A 19,801-nucleotide genomic window follows, 5' to 3' on the forward strand; every position below is an offset into this window, starting at 1 on the left:
TGGAGCTCGGAGCCTTCCCCAGCAGCGGAGATCTCCGGCCGAGCTCCCCGAGCGCTCTCGGCAGAGCGGGAGGCGCCTCCGGTTCCGCTGCTCGGCACCTTGCAGGGAGCGCCGGCCCCGCCTGCCCCGGGCCCTGGGAGCGGCCGCGGCTCCGGCCGGTGCCTCTGCAGGGAGTACCTCGTGATCTGGAAATAAAACCAGCTCTAACAAACACAAGCAATCGGTTAAACTGGAATTTAGAACTGCTGAGATGCATAACTTGAAGTCATGCTGGGCCTATCTGGGTTCTTCCCAATTTGCCTTGTGGGAATGCTGGGGCACACAGTGTAGCTGTGGCACAGCTCTGCAGCTCAGCTAGTGATTACAGAAATACACGACCCCAGCAAGGTGCTCAATACCCCAGGAACACTGTTTAACATTTCCTACTATTTTACTGTCCATACTAATCACATATTTATATTTGAAAAGTAAACATTCTATGTGTTTATCTGTAAAATTATTTTGATTACTTTTAGCTATCCTTGTACATATGTACAGTCAAAACAAACAGTACATTTTATAATAAAAGAAATAGTGTATTTTTATAGTATATAAATATTACAAATCTTAAAAAAAAAAAAAAAATTGTTAAGATGGGGACAACTGAACTGCCATTAGTTTGACAGAGAGCCAAATCAGGTTTCCAGCTCCTAGTTTCATGTGCCCAGAGTGACAAGTAGCTGACAGTTAAGTGTTCATATAAACTTCATATTCCAAAATTAATTTGAAATATATCCTTGTGAAAGGCATTACTGTATTCCAATGTTGAAGAGATATATTCTGTATGTGTTCCCAGCATGCCAAACTACTTCAGTCTCCTATAAAGCAGACTTGAAATTTTGTGTCATGCATGCCTCAATACAGCGACATCCAAAGACACCCACATGTGTCACTTAGGTTAGCTGGGGGGGAAATCTGACAAGAATTTATTTTAAGAGCTTTGACCTATGTAATGAAACCAAATCTTCTTGAGCAGAATAAAAGAAAGCAGAATATTTTGTTACCTGACACAGCAGAACAATGAGTCAGTTGTAACAATTCTGCAGACTGGCAAGTCCCTGAGTAAAAAGGATGAAGTTACTGTAAATCCATCCAAATACTCACATCCAGCTCTGGGAGTGAATCAGCACAAAGTGACCAGCAGCTGATTCATCTAAATAACAAAAACCCAAACACCTCAGCTGTCCCCACACAGAAGTAATCAATGATCACACAAATTCACTCCCCTGCCATAATGCACTACAGCACAACTGGCCAACAGCTCTTAAATACACCCATGTGGTGTCTTCTGCAGAGAAGCAGGGGAGTGACACCCACACATCTCCATGGTGTTGAATATTCCCTGTTCCTTATCACTTCCTGACACTTCAGCAATTCAACAAGCACAGTTGTGAGAGTTGCTCACTGTGCAAAAAGGACAGGCATTCAGGAGCCCCAGGCCAGTGAGCAGCCCCAGGTACAGCCCAGCAGTAACGATGCTGTCTGGCTGCTGCAGACACACAAACTGCTCATTCCTGTGAGGCACCTTCCTGAAAACCAGCAAGGAATGTCCTGATGCCTTGAAGTGACTGAGTCAGGTGATTGAATCAGTCAGCAGGAGCACAAGCCTAAATTAGACAGGTGGTATCCACATGGGGAAAAATTGCCATCTAAGATTGCTTTGTGTAAAGGTGAGGATGTGTCTTGATCTCCTGTAAAGCTGTGCAATCAAATTGTAATTCTTTATGTTCTGTTAGCATCCTAAACAAATAGCAACACAAATCAACATAGCTGCCAGGAGCAGGAGTGCAGAGCTGTCCCCAGAAGCCCTCCCAGAACCCTTCCCTCTGAGGGCAGGCCTCTGAGAGAGGGAAGTACAGTCACATTATAAAGCATTCAGTGACAGGCACAGGATGTCACACACATGGAAAAAACCAAAGAAAGCAGTTTAAAAAGATCCCTCAGAGACCAGCTATGACCCAGGTACTGTTTCAGCCACAAAAATGGAAGTTTGCACACATTTTTAAACCCATTAATTCCTTCAAAGTGAAGGGAAGGCCTGGAGAAGAGTCTATAAAAGCTATTTTTTACAGACACACTTTTACCTACAACGTGACACAGATTAAAGGATGGATTCAGTCAGAAATATATTTTTTATATATGATTCATTAACTATCCACCATCAGGTGGAAGACCACCAGGGTTTGGGCTGACTTTGACCACTACAACTGTCCTACAGACAGTGAACAACCTTACATATTTATTTAGTAGTATTAAACCTAGCAACCAATATAGAATTAACATGCCTTGCAAGCAAAATGTAAACATAGACTGCAAACAGATCTCTCAACTAATTGAACCCGCTCAGATTATGAAGATAAAATTCAGACAATTTTTAATAATTCATTTCTTTTCTCCCTACTGGTAACAGAGAAGGGTCTCCAAGAGTTTACACTCAGCACACACTGTTACAAATGTGCTACTGTTTAGAATTAGAAGAGCACAGATTCTGATGCAACTTTTACTTTTTCCAATTCATATGAAATCTTTTGGCCTCTGATGCACCTCTCATTCCCCACTGCAGTTCAAAATGCTGGGTTGTTCTCAGGGTGCTTGGCCATGTCAGCTTGAGCTGCAGCAGGACAGCTGCTCCCTGTCCCCTCCAGACTCAGCACAGAGTGAGGATTTCAAGCTGCTGTCTGGAGGAGCTGAGGGCAGGAATTCCAGGATCCAGGTAATCTTCCATTAATACTAATTCCCCTGCAACCTGCTAAAATCTGTTCTTCACCCACTGAAACAAATTCCCTGTTCCTTGTGAGTTTGTTTGGAACTCATATTAATTGTTGCAGTTTGCAACACTGCTCACCACAAATAATGAAAAAATATAAGTACCTTTTATTAGATCAGCTCAGGTAATTTTGAGGGAAAAAATGGACACATTTTTGGGTGCAAAAGCCACTGAAGGAATAATGTTATTAGAATCACTACCAATGCACATAAACAGGCAAAGACTGCAATTTATTACACAAATATAAAATTTTGTAGCTGGAATTATGCAATACAGCTTTTCCCCGAGGAGTATGAAAATATTACTAATAAAAAGAAAAAGAAATAATATATAGCAAGATCATGTAAAGGAAATATTTTACTGTTGTGTGTGAGATTGCTGTCTGAATAGCTAATAATTAACCTGCACGTCGAATGCATCATTTAAAAGAACCTGATGAAAACATCTAAGGAAAATTATAATGGAAAGTGATAAAAATAAATTACTGAAATAAAGTTCAGAAATACAGATTTACTTGTGTTATGAAGCAAAGAGAACAAAAATGTGAGCAGCATGGACAGAACAGAATTTGTCTGAGATGAAATAATTTTGGAGAATGATGAGCAAACAAATGAGTTCACTCAAAATTTTCAAGAGCATTCTAATACTGGATTTAATGAGAAAGCTTTTCAATTTTATTGCTTCTAGAAATTGTGTCAGGATAGAAATTAACTCTCCATAGTGCAAGGGGAAAAGAAATGTTCCTGCTGTTGGTAGCATTCACACTCTCATTAGTGCGAGAGCTGCCCCATTTCTTTCCAAAGCTTTTAGCCAGTTCTCATGAAGTGACACCAATGTGGAACCACTGGGATCTTGATTTGCAACAAGAAGAGCTGACCAAACAACCTTGGAGCAAATGCAGGGAAGATGATTCAATTGAAATTAAACAGGATGGTGAACAGACATTGGGCTTAGTCTTGACTTTAGAAGAATCTTTGAGTAACTATGGTAACTGTTTACTGAAAATAATTGCACTGAAAAACTTTTGAAATTGAACGTGAAGGTTTCAGATATATTTAATTTGTAAATAGATTACTATTTCTAAAATGTGAGTACCAAACAGACATTTCAGTGAAACTGGGCTCCAAAGGAATAACCACTCCAGAGGAGGTTAATGGTGCAAATGAAGACCCTAAAAGGGCTTTTAAAAGGTATGAATTGGAGAGAGAAAGGTACAACTTACAATTGTAAAATGTGAAGGAAGAAATTCAGAACTTCCTGAAATAAATCTGAACTATATCAAGGAAAGAACAATGAAATAAAAGGATTTTTCAGACCTGATTTTTTTTAAAGGCAAAAAATGGGAGAACAAGGAAAATGAGACAGAGCTTAAAAGGAATTTAGAAAATAAAATCCCTTTCTTTTACAGTTTTCTGTAGGGTGAGTGGCAGGTTCATGTGCTGCATGGTAAATTAACACAATTTGGTGCCCACATGAAAAGATTCATGGGGAGGAGGCAAAGGTTGAAGAATTCAACACAACTGGGAACAGCCACTCTATGGCTCCAAATGCTAAAATATCTGATAGCTTAGTGCCTTGTTCTGAAATCAGAAATTTGTTATATATTTCAGCTTCACATTCCAGTCTTAAAATGAGACAGATTCAATACTTGCATTTCAAAGGAGGAACAAGTGATCCAAGCAACAACCACGTTGTTGAACAATGATCAGAAGACACAGCTGCTGGTAGATCATTACCAGTCCAGTGTCCAATAAAAAGATCTTGTCTTGCAGTAAAAGCTCTGCTTTCTATTAGATTGCTACTGTAATCAAAGAAATATTTTATTCAGAGTATTTCCCCCTGTTTTTTTACTAAATACATTTATCACCATTTTCTTTTGGAGAGAAGAATAAGTACATCTCATGTAACCATGATAAAAGCAGACAAGAAGTAGCATAACCTGCCTTTTTGCTGCTGTAACCAGACAGAGATTAGGCCCAGGAGCCAAAACAGGCACCCAGAATGAACATTAGGGAGCTTGTATGGGAGCTGCCTTGTTCTTCCCAAACACAGAACATGACTGATGCAAACAATACCCTCGCTTGAACACTTCTGGAGAAATTTAGCACAATATTAGGAAATAATTCTGAAGCCAATAAACTGTCTTCTGATCATAGCCAAGAGTAGTTGCAAATTTTTCTTAATATTACAAATATTATACAAGAAGAGATCCTATAAAATGAGAGTGAACTACAAGAAATCTGTACACAGTGAGGTTGCTTACAAAGATAAACAGAAACTAAGAAGTCCCATTTTTCTGTTTTATTCTAAATACATGTTTATGGGAATTGCAGCCACTTGATTCAGAGGGCAATCAAGGCTATGTGATTCACTCGAGCAAGCTATAAAATAGTGATGGATCCTACACAGGGAGCTTTGCATTCCAAAGCTGTGAGGCATCTGATAAACTCCAGGAAATGATTTCCACCAATTCAGACCTTTGCAATGCACAGATGTCTGATTTCTCTCGGATTATTTGCTAAAATAATTGAAAAATTTTATTTACAATAAATATGAATCACAGGAGGCTTTCCACTAAATTCCATCTAAATGTCTTAGGTAAAGTGCTTTTGGGACAGAAGTATTATAACACTGAAAAACATAATGGTAATTGTCATTGCTAAAATCCCACTGATGTGTGTCCTGGGCATTCCTGATCTAATGCAGATTAATGCAACACCCTGGAGATCTCACTACTGTTAGCAGCAGCAGCTCGGGCCAGACCACTCAAATAGAGCAGCCAGAGCCTGATCAGCTCCACAACTGAGCACCACAAACCTCACACTGCTCCAGGCCTCAGCAAGGGCCACATGGAGCTCAGATGGATTCAGATGAAAAGGAAACATTTCCCTCTAAGTGATTTGCATGGATCTAAACCCATCACAAAGTTTTGCCTCCCTCTCACTTTGCAGCATACTGTGCTGACTTCTGATGTCCACCTTTCCCCATAAAGAAAACAGAGAAGGTTCAGGAAAAAGAGCCAAAAGAATATGATCTGGAGAACAAATAACCTTCTAATATAGAGATTTCAAGAGATCAATCTCTTTAGCTCTGTCAAAGAAAAGTGCAAGGTCTGATGTGATCTGCCTATAAGCACATACACAAGGAGTTTTCTGATTGCTCTTCAAATCTAGCAAAGGCATTCTAAGGCTCAAGGCTGATGAACTGTTCAGACTGGCATAGCTGCAGTTTGTTAACCATGGGAATAAGCCAGCACAACTTACCAGAAGATGTAAAAGATTGTTTATTGCTTCAGCCTTTCACTCTAGGTTGGCTTCACTGGGAGAAACATCCTTTAGCTCAGCATGAAGAGCAGTCTTGAGGCAATTCTTAGGTGAAATTCTCAGATACATATTTTTCAAAGGAGGTTACTATTACCACTTTCTATAGAAGAAATTAGTAAGTAGGTGATCCTAAAAAAATTATTTTAATTATAAAAAAAATTATATGAATATACTAGCACATACAGGTATTATTTTAAAATTACATCACTAGAGGCTACATGTGAAGTTTTCCATCAATAAGCATTATGTTATGAAATAGACATTTCAACATTTCTAAAAGTTAAAACAATTTTTGCACCTTTTTCCATAAAGAATTCCATTTGTACCTGAGTCAAAGGAGAGAAGCCTTATCATTTACTGCCTGAAACAACCTAACAATAGAAAAGATCACCACAAAACATGGCTGCTTTGGCATTTTCACAGCCAGGGGAAAAATAATTTAGCAGTTAGGATCCTGTCAACTTCTCTTATTTTTGTGGTTCAAAACTTCCTTCAAGGCTTAATAAACCAAAAGATGCTACAGACATGACAACTCTCACTGGGAAATCCCTTGGTCTCAGTGGGCAGTACCATCTATGCCTGGTATTAAAGAGAGATCTACAGCTTTAGCTGTTCATTGAGAAATGCAGCTGCTTGAGTCTGCCCAGAGATTTGCAATGGCTCCATAAATCCCAGAAATGATGGCTTGGAAAACAGGGTGTCAGTAAGATGGCCAATACTGACCACTGGAACTCACAGGTATTGGCAGTTTTTAAAATACACAAATCAAATTATATCTACTCCATATTACTTGTATTTGTTTTGTTATCTGGCTGTCTACAAACTTGCTCTTTCCTCTCTGCCATCAGTCCCCAGTGTCCTCAAGCTTCACTTTGCTGAGAGAAAAGGACTTCTAACACTATAATTTCTAACAACTTTTCTAACCACGTACAGCTCTTGAATCATACAAGCCTTGACTCAATTACCAAGTGGCTCTGACTCAGATGTTCAGAATTTTTCCAATAAGATCATGACTTTGTGCACTTTCAATACCAAAGTGACTTTGTGATGCTAAAAGCAGTCACGGTATTTTGCCATCTGCATACTGGTCCCAGTTGCCAAAGGGATAGTGACAAACAGACCAAGGGGGTCTCTGTGGAGCAGCTCCCATAGAAAACCTGGAAATGCTCCACTTTGAGCAGCCAATTTTGTTTCTTCTCAGTATTGGCTTTCTGAAACATCCCAGGTATGTTTCTACTTGCTGTGCACAACATTTGCATTATGCCTTGCTTTTCTGATGATTCACTGGGTCAGCTCATGCAATTAATGTTCTCAGGGATTTTTTTCAGATTAGGCTGAACCTGCCACAGTTTTATCATGTCAGCAGTCTCTACCAATTACTTACAGTGCTAAACATTTGCTGTAGCAAAGGCCTTGATTAAAATGCTGAAGGAAAAGGCCTCATCTCAGGGATTTGGAGCACCAAGTTCACTTTTGTGTGAGATTTTCAATACACAGCCCCATGAACTCAGCTGCCTGTGGAAAAGAATTGCTTGTGCTTGTCACTGCCCTGGAGTGAGGAAAGCTCAGATGCAGAGGATTAAATCTGGGCAGATGAACCTTGCATTTTCTGTCAGTAGTTATATGGAGCAAGGCAGCCAAGGTTTGTAGGGCAGCAGCAGCTTTGGGAAGTACCTGTGGTTCCAATGTACTCCATCCTTCCTCAGGGGTCATTCCTGCTGAGTATGACTCCAGTGATTCCTGGGAGCTGCAACTAGAGAGAGACTTCAGCTTGGGCACATGCTGCAAAATCAGACTGCAAACTGCTCAAGTGCCTCTCCTGTCCATGGCCCCTACTCTGGGTCTTCAGATCAGGGACTGACCTGAGCCAAGGCAGAGGAGCACAACCCTCACTCAGCTCAGCTGCAACAGCTGCCAAGAGCACAGCAGGAACAGAGATGGGGAACAGGGCAGACAGTAATGAGCTGAGCTTTTCGCCTCTAATCCTGCTCCTCCAATGGACTTCCCTAAACTGGGGCAAGCAGGAGCCTCTCAGACCACAGCTCTCCTTTTTGTTGAAGATTCACATCTCCATCAGCTCAGTGCTCCTGCAGGGAGAAGTGAGACAGGAGAACACCTGCACAGCAAAGCCCTTGGTGCTGAGGACACACACTCTGCCCTGTGTGTCACTTTGGTTAAGCTCTGGTGTGGACCAGGCACTGACATTCTCCATCTGCTTAATGGACATCCACAGGTGTTCCTGGAGTCCATAGTCCAGTGTCATTTTAACCAGAAGGAATTGAATCTGTGTGCCCTGAAACACCACTCTATGTGAGGCTAGGTGCAGTAAATGGGAAGGACTGAGAGATTTAGTTCAAAACTACATTGAAGGTAGATGCACTCTGTGGTAAAAACTGGATTTTGAGCTTTATAATGAACATTGTCTCATGGCAGACCCTGATATTAAAAAAAGAAATCAAATAAAAAGCTGAGAACACTGTTTTGGAATAAAATGTGAAGCAGCTAAAACTTTCTTAATTTAGTGTAGCGAACTGGGCTTTGCTTTGAAGGCAACTTGATGGATATTAAACAACTGACATGAGCCCTCACACAGAAAGGTACTTTTACCACAGTGAAAGGTGTGTTAGAAAATCCTGCCTGTCTCAAAGAGTGAACACATTCCCTGTGCTCTGGGCCAAAATCAAGACTCAGTGAAGTAGGATGAGGTGTTTCTGTATCCTCAGATTGCAAAGCCACAAGGTATGGCATAGATAGAAGGAGATTCAGCTGTCCTAGGAGCAGATCTAATAATAATTGAGTAGGGCATTAATCACAGAAAACAGAATGATAAAATAGTAATTTACAATTAGTTCCAAATCAGGTTAGAGATAAAAATATCAAGCTAATTGGCTTGCCAGGCAATACTGAGTGGGAGGATCCTACAGGATTTCTGGAGCCTTGGTTCCCAGTGACTCTGTTGCTTGACAGAGTAAAGCTGGTTTATGTGAAAAATGTCCTTCAAGAACCTCATGCAAAGGAACAGATACAATGAAATTCCTCATGGAAATAAATCACAGCTTTACTACTACCAGGACAATCACTCACATGGCTAAAAAGAAGTGCAGTTTATTTAGGGATGACTGTATTGCCAGACTAGCCAATAACAGGAGAAATTGCAGTCTGAAGTTCCTATGAAAAGCCAATTTTCAGGGGCTGTGGTTCATAGCTTTCAATTTCACCCCTGCTGTGAAAACTGATGTTGAAAAAAATGATATCAAATTCTGAACTTGTATAATTGCATTTCAAATGACATACACAAGCACACAGTTGACTAGCAAAATGATCTGATACTTAACCTCAACAGCTTTAAAGAAGGCCATTTTTTTGTAATTTAATCTCAAAATTTGTTTCATGGGCAATTTCTACGTTTCTCTTGCTGTTCCAGTTCTAACTTTGCCATTGCTGGTGATCCACATCGGCAAGACATGACCCCAACAGAGATTGTCAGAAGTATTCACTTCACTTCAGAGCTATCTAGAGCCTCGTTACATATTACAAAGGGACTCCTCATCCCCCAGCTTTGAGAGAACTTGAGGAAATAAACTCCTGGAATTGACTGCATGGCTTCACAGCAGCAGCTACAGCCAAGTGTTCCCAAACGCTTCACTACCCTGCAGAATCCCACTAGCAGAAATGAACTCTGATGGTGCTTGCACAGCAAACAAGCTTTGCAGGAAACCTGGGACTCCAGAAACCTCATCAAATCAGGGAAGAGTGCTCAGAGCTGAGGCATAACTCTGCTGCTACCTGAGGCTGCTATAAGAACTAATTTAATTAAATGGCAATAGCAGTGCATAAAGGAGATGTGAATCACATTTTAGGGATTATCTAAACGGGAACCTAAATAATTGTGTTTTATATTGAGATGGAAAGACAAAAATGTAAATTATACTAATTTAGGCACAATACTGAGTTAGGCCTGATTATACAAGTTTTAGAGATAAAAAGACTTTGAAGGTGCAGCTTTAAGTAATGCCTAAATCTCTTTCAAAGTCTAGGGAATTACATGAATATGTAGCTGTTTAAATATTTTGTAATTAACTTCATATTCAGATCAGATTATCTGAAATATTTAATAAATCCATTTTAACAATACACTAAATATACAGTATACACTTCTGGTCCCTGAAGTTGATGAAGGTACCATAAGGAACACATTTATTCAAGCCACAGGGGTTGCTGCTGCCACCCAGGAGAAAGAGACACCCGTGTGGTGCTATAATTAGAGACTGTGATGGCAGAAGGACATGGGGAAAGGACAGGATGAAAGATACAGAGAGTTCTTCTGAGGTGTCAAAAAGTCTCACTATAACTCAGGAACAGGGTGGGAAGGGAGCACATAGAGCTATTATGATATAAAGTTCAGCTGCAGAGAACTCAAGGGATAAAACCAGATGAGATTCTACTGAGAGCTTGTGACAGGAGTCCCCAGTGAGCCAGAGCAATCCATCCCTGGGCACTTGGGTTTTTGTATATGGGGAGAAGAAAAAGGAGAATCTATGGTTTCATGGATGGGTATGAACCATTAAATGTGCACAGTCCCCCCAGGGTACAGTGACACTCACAGGGGAGTGTTGGAACTTTCAGAAGAAACTGAACAAGTATTGGGAAAAGATGTTTCAGCACCACACCTAGAAAGCACTTGAAAAATTTCACATACCCATGAAATGAGATTGGAACAAAGCAGTCTTATTCCATCACTGTTAATGTGGATAAGAAGCAAGACTTGTAGAATTTCCCTCCTTTGTTTTCTAAGAGCTGTGGTCAGAGGCTCCACTGGATGGTGTGTGACCAAAAGCTCCTTGGAACAGCAGCCACCATGTCATTCAAATTCCAAATGTAAGATTAACATGCTGCTGCAACAGAAAGCAAGCTAAAACATGTCATTAGTGCCCTTTTACTGATGTAATTTAATCAATTTGCAGCTTCAGAAGAAATGAACATAATCCCATGGACATTGCCAGAAAGCCTGAGCTGTGTACAGTGTTTGAAACAAAAGGTCCATCATCTTTCCCTTTTTATGTGCTAATGCTTTGATTTCCAAGCTGGGGATTAAAACTCCCTAAATTTCCCCAGGTAACCACACTCTGCACGCTCCATGTTTATTTGCTAACACTGAGTAAAACTCACTGGTAGTTGTTTCTCTTATTTGGAAACTCCTCTAAAAGACTATAATCACTTCAGGCACTTTGCAGTGGAATTGCTCTTGTGTGGCTCTGGGTGCTAGAGATGGGCTCTGCTCAGCTGCCTGAGCTCTGGCTGGGTGCAGATGTGCAGAACTGCAGGAGCAGCAGCACAGCTGCTTCTGACAGGAACCATCTGCAGGCCCTGCAGGGCCAGCTCCACTGGCAGAAGGTGCAGAGAGAAGGAGCTCAGTGTCTGGTGGTGTGTGAGCTGCAGAGAGCTCAGGGGGTCCCAGATCCCAGAGTCCGTGTGTGGGACTAGCTTGAGCACTCTCAGCTGCCCTGGGTTACCAACAGGGGCCACACAAACTTCCAAAGCTCTGTTTGCAAGGGCAGCACAGCACTGAATTAGGTGCACACACAACAAGGAGTTTGATCCAAGAAGTTTCACAAAACTGTGCTTGAGCACAGCCACAGCATGTAAACAAGAACCCAAGGTCTCCAACCCTGGAAAATTTCCAAGGTATAAGCATGCTGGTTCTTTCTGTTCCTTCCTCACCCCACAGATCTGCTGAGAGAGAGCAGAAGCACATCACAGCCAGCATCCTTCGGGGTGCATTTGCCTGTATTCCTGATGAACATACTTCTAAAAGTTTCACTCTGTGCATACTGGCAATGAGGGAAAACATTCAAAGATGAAAGTGGCAAAAAGAAAATGGAAAAAAAAAAATCTATAGATTGTCTTCCTTGGGGGTGGATTACAGGATCTCCAGAAATCCTTCCCAGCCCTAACAATTTATCCTTTAATGACTTAAGTTGTTATTCACATATCTTGATTCTTCTGTCCTGAAAGATCATTTTCATACAGAAATATGTAAAAATATAATTGCATTTCCAAACTAGGCTTCTTCATCATACTCAATGCTTGTTTTCCCAATGTCTCAGCACATTTCCTGCAATCCATATCCTTCACATAGCAGCAACATAACCATTTTTGGTGTAAATCTGTTTAGCTCCATCCAAATAATTACTAGCAGAGGATCTGGCCTAATACATTCAGTAGATAAATTGTCTTCTACCAGGCTACAGTGTCTTCAAAGCTATAATTTATCTGCACATTCTACAGAACAAGATAAGAGTCTCAGGAGACATTTTTATCAAAGAATCCCATCCCCAGTCCCTCCACTCTCCCCAAAGAAAGAAAATAAAAAGGCATAAACATCCAAACTTCCCTTTTTGTACAGAATATTAAAAACTTACCGAAGACTTCACGTGGCACATGGAGGACAATGTTCTGCTTTTTTGCAGAACTGAAGGGGTGAGAAGGGGACAGAAATGGAAGGTCAGAATTTTAGAATTGTTAGAAAAGTACATGAGTTATTTGCTCAAAAGACTTTGTATAGGAAATAGCTTCTTGAAATCACACATGGAAAATAATTAATCCACCCTGAATAAACAGATGAAACTTCTGTCTTTCACCAGATATTCTTAAATTTTTCTCAAAGCAGTATTTCTTCTCCTGCCATTTTTCTGTACTGTGAAAACAGTTTTGAATACAAACCAGCCTGTTCATTAAGGCAATTTAAATATAGATAAAAATCTTATCCCTGGCAGTCTCTGCTAAGAACTGAACTGAAAATCTTCCTGCACGCCATACCTACTATCATTCCCAGCAATTTGTCCAGCTTCTCTTTCTTATCCAAGAACAGACCAAAAAATGAGCATCAGCCTCCTGCAGTGCTGCCCCTGCCCCAAGAGCTGGGATTCCTCCATCCTGGGAAGTGTCCCAGCTGGAATGTGCACCAGTGGGCTCCTGAGGCTGCACAGGGTGTCGGGAGGGACGGTGAAGCGCAGATCAGCACGCTTGGCACTCACAACAAAGTCCTGCCAGGCTACCTTGTGCTGATGGATTGGCAAGTTAAAAACAGGATTGTTCAACTAAAATGAGAATTTGCAGTGACAGAAACATAACATGCACTTTCCTGTTAAGGAAAAATCTGGGACTTGGATCAGCACGAGAACAGAAGGAGAAGAGGCACAGCACAGCTAAACCAAGATGGTGCCAGCAGCACGTCCTCAGACACAAACATGACTGAGGGACATGACGACAGCTTGGTAGCCAGAACTGTGAAAGAGACTGCACACAACCCTACCCTAGTAACCAGGAAAGAAAAGTTTCAGGGTTTCTAATCTTCTCTGTACTTGCAAAATTCAGGTAGCAAAATGAAAACGGTAAAGAATTGCTGTGCAGTTTGGAGTGTCACACAACTACAGCAGGTATGGAAGGAGAAACTCCTGCTACTCCTAAAAGAGCTTTAAAATTTATGAAAACGTGATAAAAGGGAGAAAATACTTGAACTTGTGCATTCCTTTCAGCATTGAGCTGCCTCTGCAGTGCTGTCCTGGTTTCCTGCTCCATGGTGAATGGGAGAGGCAGCAGGTTCACACCTGCCAAGGCCCATTGGGGGCAGTCAGTCCCAGTTACCAGGTCTGGGTGTGAGATCAGAGGCAGGTACAGCTCCTCTGCCTGCTGAAATAAATACAGGGACTCCACTGCAAACAACTGCAAGAATCACTGATATTTCTGCCAAACCAAACCAAAGCACCTGGGCCTCTGCCCTAGAAATGATCTTGAAGACACACACACAGACTCCAGGTCTGCAGCTGTTTCTGGGATTTTTTCACTGAGAAGAACAGAAGAACTTTATGGCACTAGCCAAAGGCTTACTCTGAAACTGCTTCAAGCACTTGGCACAGTGAGACATTTTCTAAACATATACTACTGGAAAGAAATGCTTCCATAGCACCATATGGGTTGGTATGACATATATATATATGTATTTTTTGCTATTGTCTTGTAAACTACAATAATTTAGAGCATGCTTAATCAGCTTCAGTGACAGCTTCTGCATTGAAAGCAAGTGTTAAGCTTGTCTTTAGCCAAAAAGAGGGAATAATTTTTTTGGTAAAATTCTGCCCAAGGCTTGTAAATGAACTCATAGAAAATATTTAGGAAGATGTTTGTTTGGTTAGATGAATTCAACATTCATCAATTAATTGCTTGTAGATGATACATTTCCCCCCAAGTAGACAAGAATGTTCAGATATAGCTATCCTTAAGGTTTCATCCTTTTTTGATACAGACCATATGGTTATATTGGGTCTAAACCTCATTCTTGGCATATAAGAATGAAAATGTTGCAGTTCCTTAAGAAAAAAGGGAAAGCAAAAATTTCAGGGAGAGAGAAGGACAGGGTCCTACATATCTTTCAAAAGAATTACAATTTCAGAGAAGAATTATCCACTCTAAATAATAAGCTCTTTCACTGCCAAAGCTCTTTTTATGTCCTAGCCTCAAGGAACAGCTTTTTATTCAAAACAAACAAATCCAAAACTTCTCTGAGCAAAGCAAACAGCCAGAAACCCAGGAGGCTCTGTTTTAGTACCTCTTCCTAATGAGGAGGGGAGAGGAACTGGGAGGAGACACAAAGCAACATCCCTGCTTCCAAAAGGCTGCTGAGTCATGTGACAGGCAGCCAGCTCTTCATTTTTGTCTGTTTTGTCCTGTCACATTGGAATGCAGCACGAACATCATCTGCTGCTAAGATCAATATTGCTGGTATATTTTCATCTCCCCCAAAGCAACATATTTCCCACAGTTTTTATTTCAAGTTTGATTGAATTACAGTGATCCTGTAAGTTATCATCCTTCTAATGGCACGAGCTGGCACTGGGGCTGCAGGAGCTGGGGCATATTATGGACTATTTCACTTTGTTAGCAGAGGAAATCCATTTAGACTTTTATGCTGAGTAGTGCAATACTAACACAAGGAGACATTTAAACAGTACAAGAAAAACACCTCTGTTTTCACTTTCACAGACATTAAACAGGGTTTATTTCCTTCTAGGACTCACGAAGATTCTGCTATAAATGTGCTAAAGCAGAAAAATACTCTTCACTAAAACTGTTCTGACACTTGACATCAGGAGATGCAGGTTTTAGTTAGTTATAATTTTGCCAAACTTGACTAATTTAGTCTGATCATTCTGATGCTGAATATCACCTGCAGGGTAATTTGTTTTCTTCCTTTGCAGACAGATGGTTTAGGTGGTTGTAACAACAAAGACAGAGAATGGAAAATCGTTTTGCTAATATACAAAATAAGTTTGGGCAACTTTTGAAAAGCAACCAACTCAATTTTCACCAAACTTTCAGTGCTGGGCAATGTCCATGCTGCTACTGAAATCCACACTCCCAAGTCCATTCACTTCCTCACTCCAGCTTGTTCCAAAGCTCTCAGGCTGCTCTGCTTAAAAGAAGCCAACGGCCACCTTGGCATCCATTTGGAGAGCAGTCTCAAGGGAAGTGCAGACCACCAGACAAGCAAGCCTTCAGTGGGCTCCAAAAGAATAAATTACAATGATCTCCTGTTTTAGAAGGATACAGAGACTCCAGAGCAAATAAAAAGGAATGCTCTTACAGTCAAAATGGCTCAAAACTCGAGTAAGGAATCTTACTTGCATTAATTTTTATGCATAGAAGCTTTGCATAAAACAGAAGACTGGTCACTCAAGTTAACCCAGTAGTCTTTATGCATAAAATATTACTTTTATTACACTTTTCTGCAGGGATATTATAATTTCTTTTTGATAGAATAAATGAATTTCCCATTTGCAGAAGCCTTCTTTGTTTACTCAATATCTTAAGCAAAACCAAACAAAATAATCCTGCAGGTATTCTTTACTATTTCTTTACGTTAATATTGTATTTCCTTCACAACAAAATCCAAATCTAATCAAGTTCCAGCTGGGAAAGAGCAGAAAGTACAAGCTCCTCTGGAACCTTGTCAAAGGAAGGGAGGTTCCAACCACCCATCCAGGGATGGGGCTGACTGGGGTCAGGTGGAAGGTGCTCACTGGGACATCACAGGAGGGACAGGGAAGTTTGCCCTGCCCAGCTGCTGGCTGTGCAGAGCCAGTGCCAGGGGGCTGGAGAAAAGCCCCTGCCCCAAGGCAGAGAGAGGGCAGATGAGGTGATGGGGTGGAGCTGCACTGAGATCCCTCAAGGAAGACAGAACTGGCAATTAAACATCAAACCAGGCCATTTTCCCAGGCCAGCAAGATCCTCAGACATGCTTACAAAAAGGGAATAGCTCCTACAAAACAGGCCTTTAGGTATTTGTATTTTAAACTCCTGAAGTCAGAATTTAAGGAAAGAACAATTGTGCAGAGAGAAGCCAAAGTTTTGTGAATATTCAAGAGGATCTTTTATGTCACATCACACCCACATAATGGCCATTAGAGATGGCAGAAGGGTTAAATACACCTCTCTGAAACAAAGGGGAAACGTCACTGCTGGAGCCTCTTGCCTGGTGCTGGATCCATTTTATTCTGAAAATAGCATGTGCTAACTGGCAGGACCTGCCAGCACAGCTGAATTAGTCAGAAAAGCTGTCAGGGAGGTGGGAAATCTCCAAGTCTCTTTGCGTGCTCCAGGGCTTGTTTCACCATGGCACAATTACAAATACACAGCTGTAGGATCTGCTGTGCTGCTGGCTCTGAAACAATAGTTCAGGGTCTACTTTCTTTATGAATTTGGCAATTAATGCTGACAGGAGCTGCACACACACACTGAGGAAAGCACAGACTCAGTTTTCTCCCAGGTAAAAAATTTCACACAGATGGCCTGTGCTTAAGGATAGTATAAGTTCTTCAAGCACGCAAGTTTCAGAGTTCCTATAGCTGGCTGAAGCCACTGCTCTCCTTCATTGCTCAGTAATAGTAACAAATTTGTTATGGCATTACAGACAATTCATAGATTAATATATGGGCAAATGTAAACCTTTACAGAATATTCATACTAAGGATGGGTAATTACAGCAGAGAAGCCCATTACCTTGCCTGAAGTCCTGTCAGTTCTCACAGAAGTGATCACATCAGGCCAATCAGTCATAGACAGAAATTCAAAGACCAGTACTCAAGCCATGGTAAAAGGAATTCTGCAGATGAAAATCATGAGGTTTGAATTAAATTGGCCTGTGAAACCTTTAATCACATATGCATAGTCTCTTTGTACATAAATTATACTGCATATTCTTTCCATACCTTTTGCATAAAAAGTAAAGAGAGTTAGAGACCTGGTGGTTCCCAGCTTTATATTTAGCAAGGGGTCTGGGGGAATTCTTAAAAGAGAAAAAAAGAGAATGCAGGAAATAACTGCAATGACAAGAACATGTACATGGAAAAACCATGATGAGATCATTGGGCTACTTTAAGAAATTAGCAACTGATTAGTTACTAATCATGGGTGTTCTCACCACCTCTGTCAGAAGCCTGGTGGTGTAACATTACCAGCAGTAACCACTCACATATCCTGTTCTTTGCATTTCTGGAATTAAATCTTTTCTGATTCACCCTGAGGATTTTGCTCTCTGGGAACAGACCAGATGGGCTCTTGGAGATCTTCAAGTCATGGGAATAGTTCCTAAAGCTAATGAGACTTATGAAATGCAAAGGTTCTATGAAGGCAAAATGCATCTTGAATGACCAATGAACAATTCCGGAGGCTTCAGATATTCCTTTCTTCTCTTCCTTGGCCTTCCAGGAGAAAGAGGTGAAATACCTGAGGCACTGCTATGGCCAGGATGAGTAGTTCAAGCTTTACTGAACCCAACTAAACCTCCATTGCCTGACTGCAGGGAACAAAAGCAATGCAACAGAAGTTAAAGTTGCCATAAGACAATCTAAACCAGCCTTTCCCACTGGGGTTTGAGAGGGTTTAATACCCAACAAACCCATGCTGAGGGACTCCTGCTTTATCACTATCAATAGCTCAGTCCTTAGACTTCAGCCTGAGCAGCACTTGGGGCACCTGACCTCAATGCATCTGCTTCTTATGCACCCTTCAGGTTAGACAGTGTCCTGTTAAATGAGACTAAAATATTCTAATATCAGCTTTACACTTGGCCTTCAGTACTGGGGGATTAATTTGTAGATATATTCACTTGAGTTATTTTGTTGCTTCAGTCTAAGCTGAATCAGTTTAGTTACTTCATTTTTCATCTTTGAGCAACCTAATTTATGCTTATTTTGTTTTCAATGATAACTATTAAAAGCATGGAAAAAATTACATTTCCTAGAATATATGATAGGCTATGAACACATTGGCATAGACAACCTCAGATAAGAAATCTCTAAGGCACTTGGCTTTGCTTATAATGTAAAATGTATTTATATCTAAAGGGAGCTATGACCTGAATGCTACAGTCTGTGCCTGTGAAAAATAGAAAAATAGACAATGTAGAACCAGATGAGAAATAATGGACTTATGAAAATGGAGAAGGGACCAGTATAAAAACTGTAAGATGGAGCTTTTTGGGGCTTTTTTAAGTGTTCTGAATGGGAAAATGCTGTGCATGAAGATGATCACTACTGGTGTTTCTCAGCTTCACATCTGGGACCGTGTTTATTTAGTATTTTAATTAATAGTGTTGGTTCAAAAAGTAGGGGAGCACTTGTGGGAGTTCCTGATGACTGAGGGAGGCATAGTCAGCATATGCTGAGGCAAAATTACACACAGGAATTTTATTTGTGGAGGATCTTGTTTAAGAGAATAAATAAGGAGGATAAAAATTTAATAATATACAGCTACTTGTAATAAAAATAAAAGGTTACTATGGGCCTTAGCCTTACCTGTGGCCAGTGACAGAGGAAAAAGCCTTCTCTTTATTAGGAAATCTGAAGCTGATCCCAAGTCCCCTGTGTACCCTGGACAGGACATGGGAGTGCACAGCTGGGGAGAGAAAGGTAAGGAGGAGGCAGAGAAGTATCAAGCACTGGGTAATTTACCTCCTCTAGAACTCTGGCAGTGGGGTTTTATTTCATAATTTAATCATTTCCTCAGTAAGGCCAGTTTGAGGAACCACTTTACCAAGATGAAGAATTGAAAGCCTGTCTTTTTAAAGGAATAGGATAGCCAGCTTGTCTAAAAATGGATGAAGAAGAGAATTATTATTTGTTTTAAACACTTTAAAAGGACAAATGCTCAGACAAGTGAAGAGGAAAGGCTAAAACATTTGCATCCCAAATCAATGGCTGGAACCTGGCTGAAGTAAAATGAAATCTGGAATAAGATTCTGCTACAGTCCTCCAAGAAGAGCTTCAGGGGCAACTTAGATTTCTGAGAGTAAGCCTGCCAGAAGGGTTTATACTGATATTATTGCTCATGATAGGAATGGCTTGGACTCTTGACCCAAGTGATGTCTCTTCCTTGGAGCTTTAACAGAGTGGATTTCCTCAGGGCTGGCTCGGTATCACTGTGTATTATCAGACAGAAGACAATGTGTTACTTCAAATCTGATGACACATGGCTGGAATTTCAATTATACACTGCCACTTTAGAGGGCTCCTAAACTCCTTTCAAAAGTCAGGCTGCAGATTTTTAAAATAGATTTGAGAGAAATTTGTCACAAGTGGAATATTTAAAATGACTACTGAGACTTCTGTAAATC

The sequence above is a fragment of the Haemorhous mexicanus genome, chromosome 11, assembly GCF_027477595.1.
Source record: "Haemorhous mexicanus isolate bHaeMex1 chromosome 11, bHaeMex1.pri, whole genome shotgun sequence".
Taxonomy (NCBI): Eukaryota; Metazoa; Chordata; class Aves; order Passeriformes; family Fringillidae; genus Haemorhous; species Haemorhous mexicanus.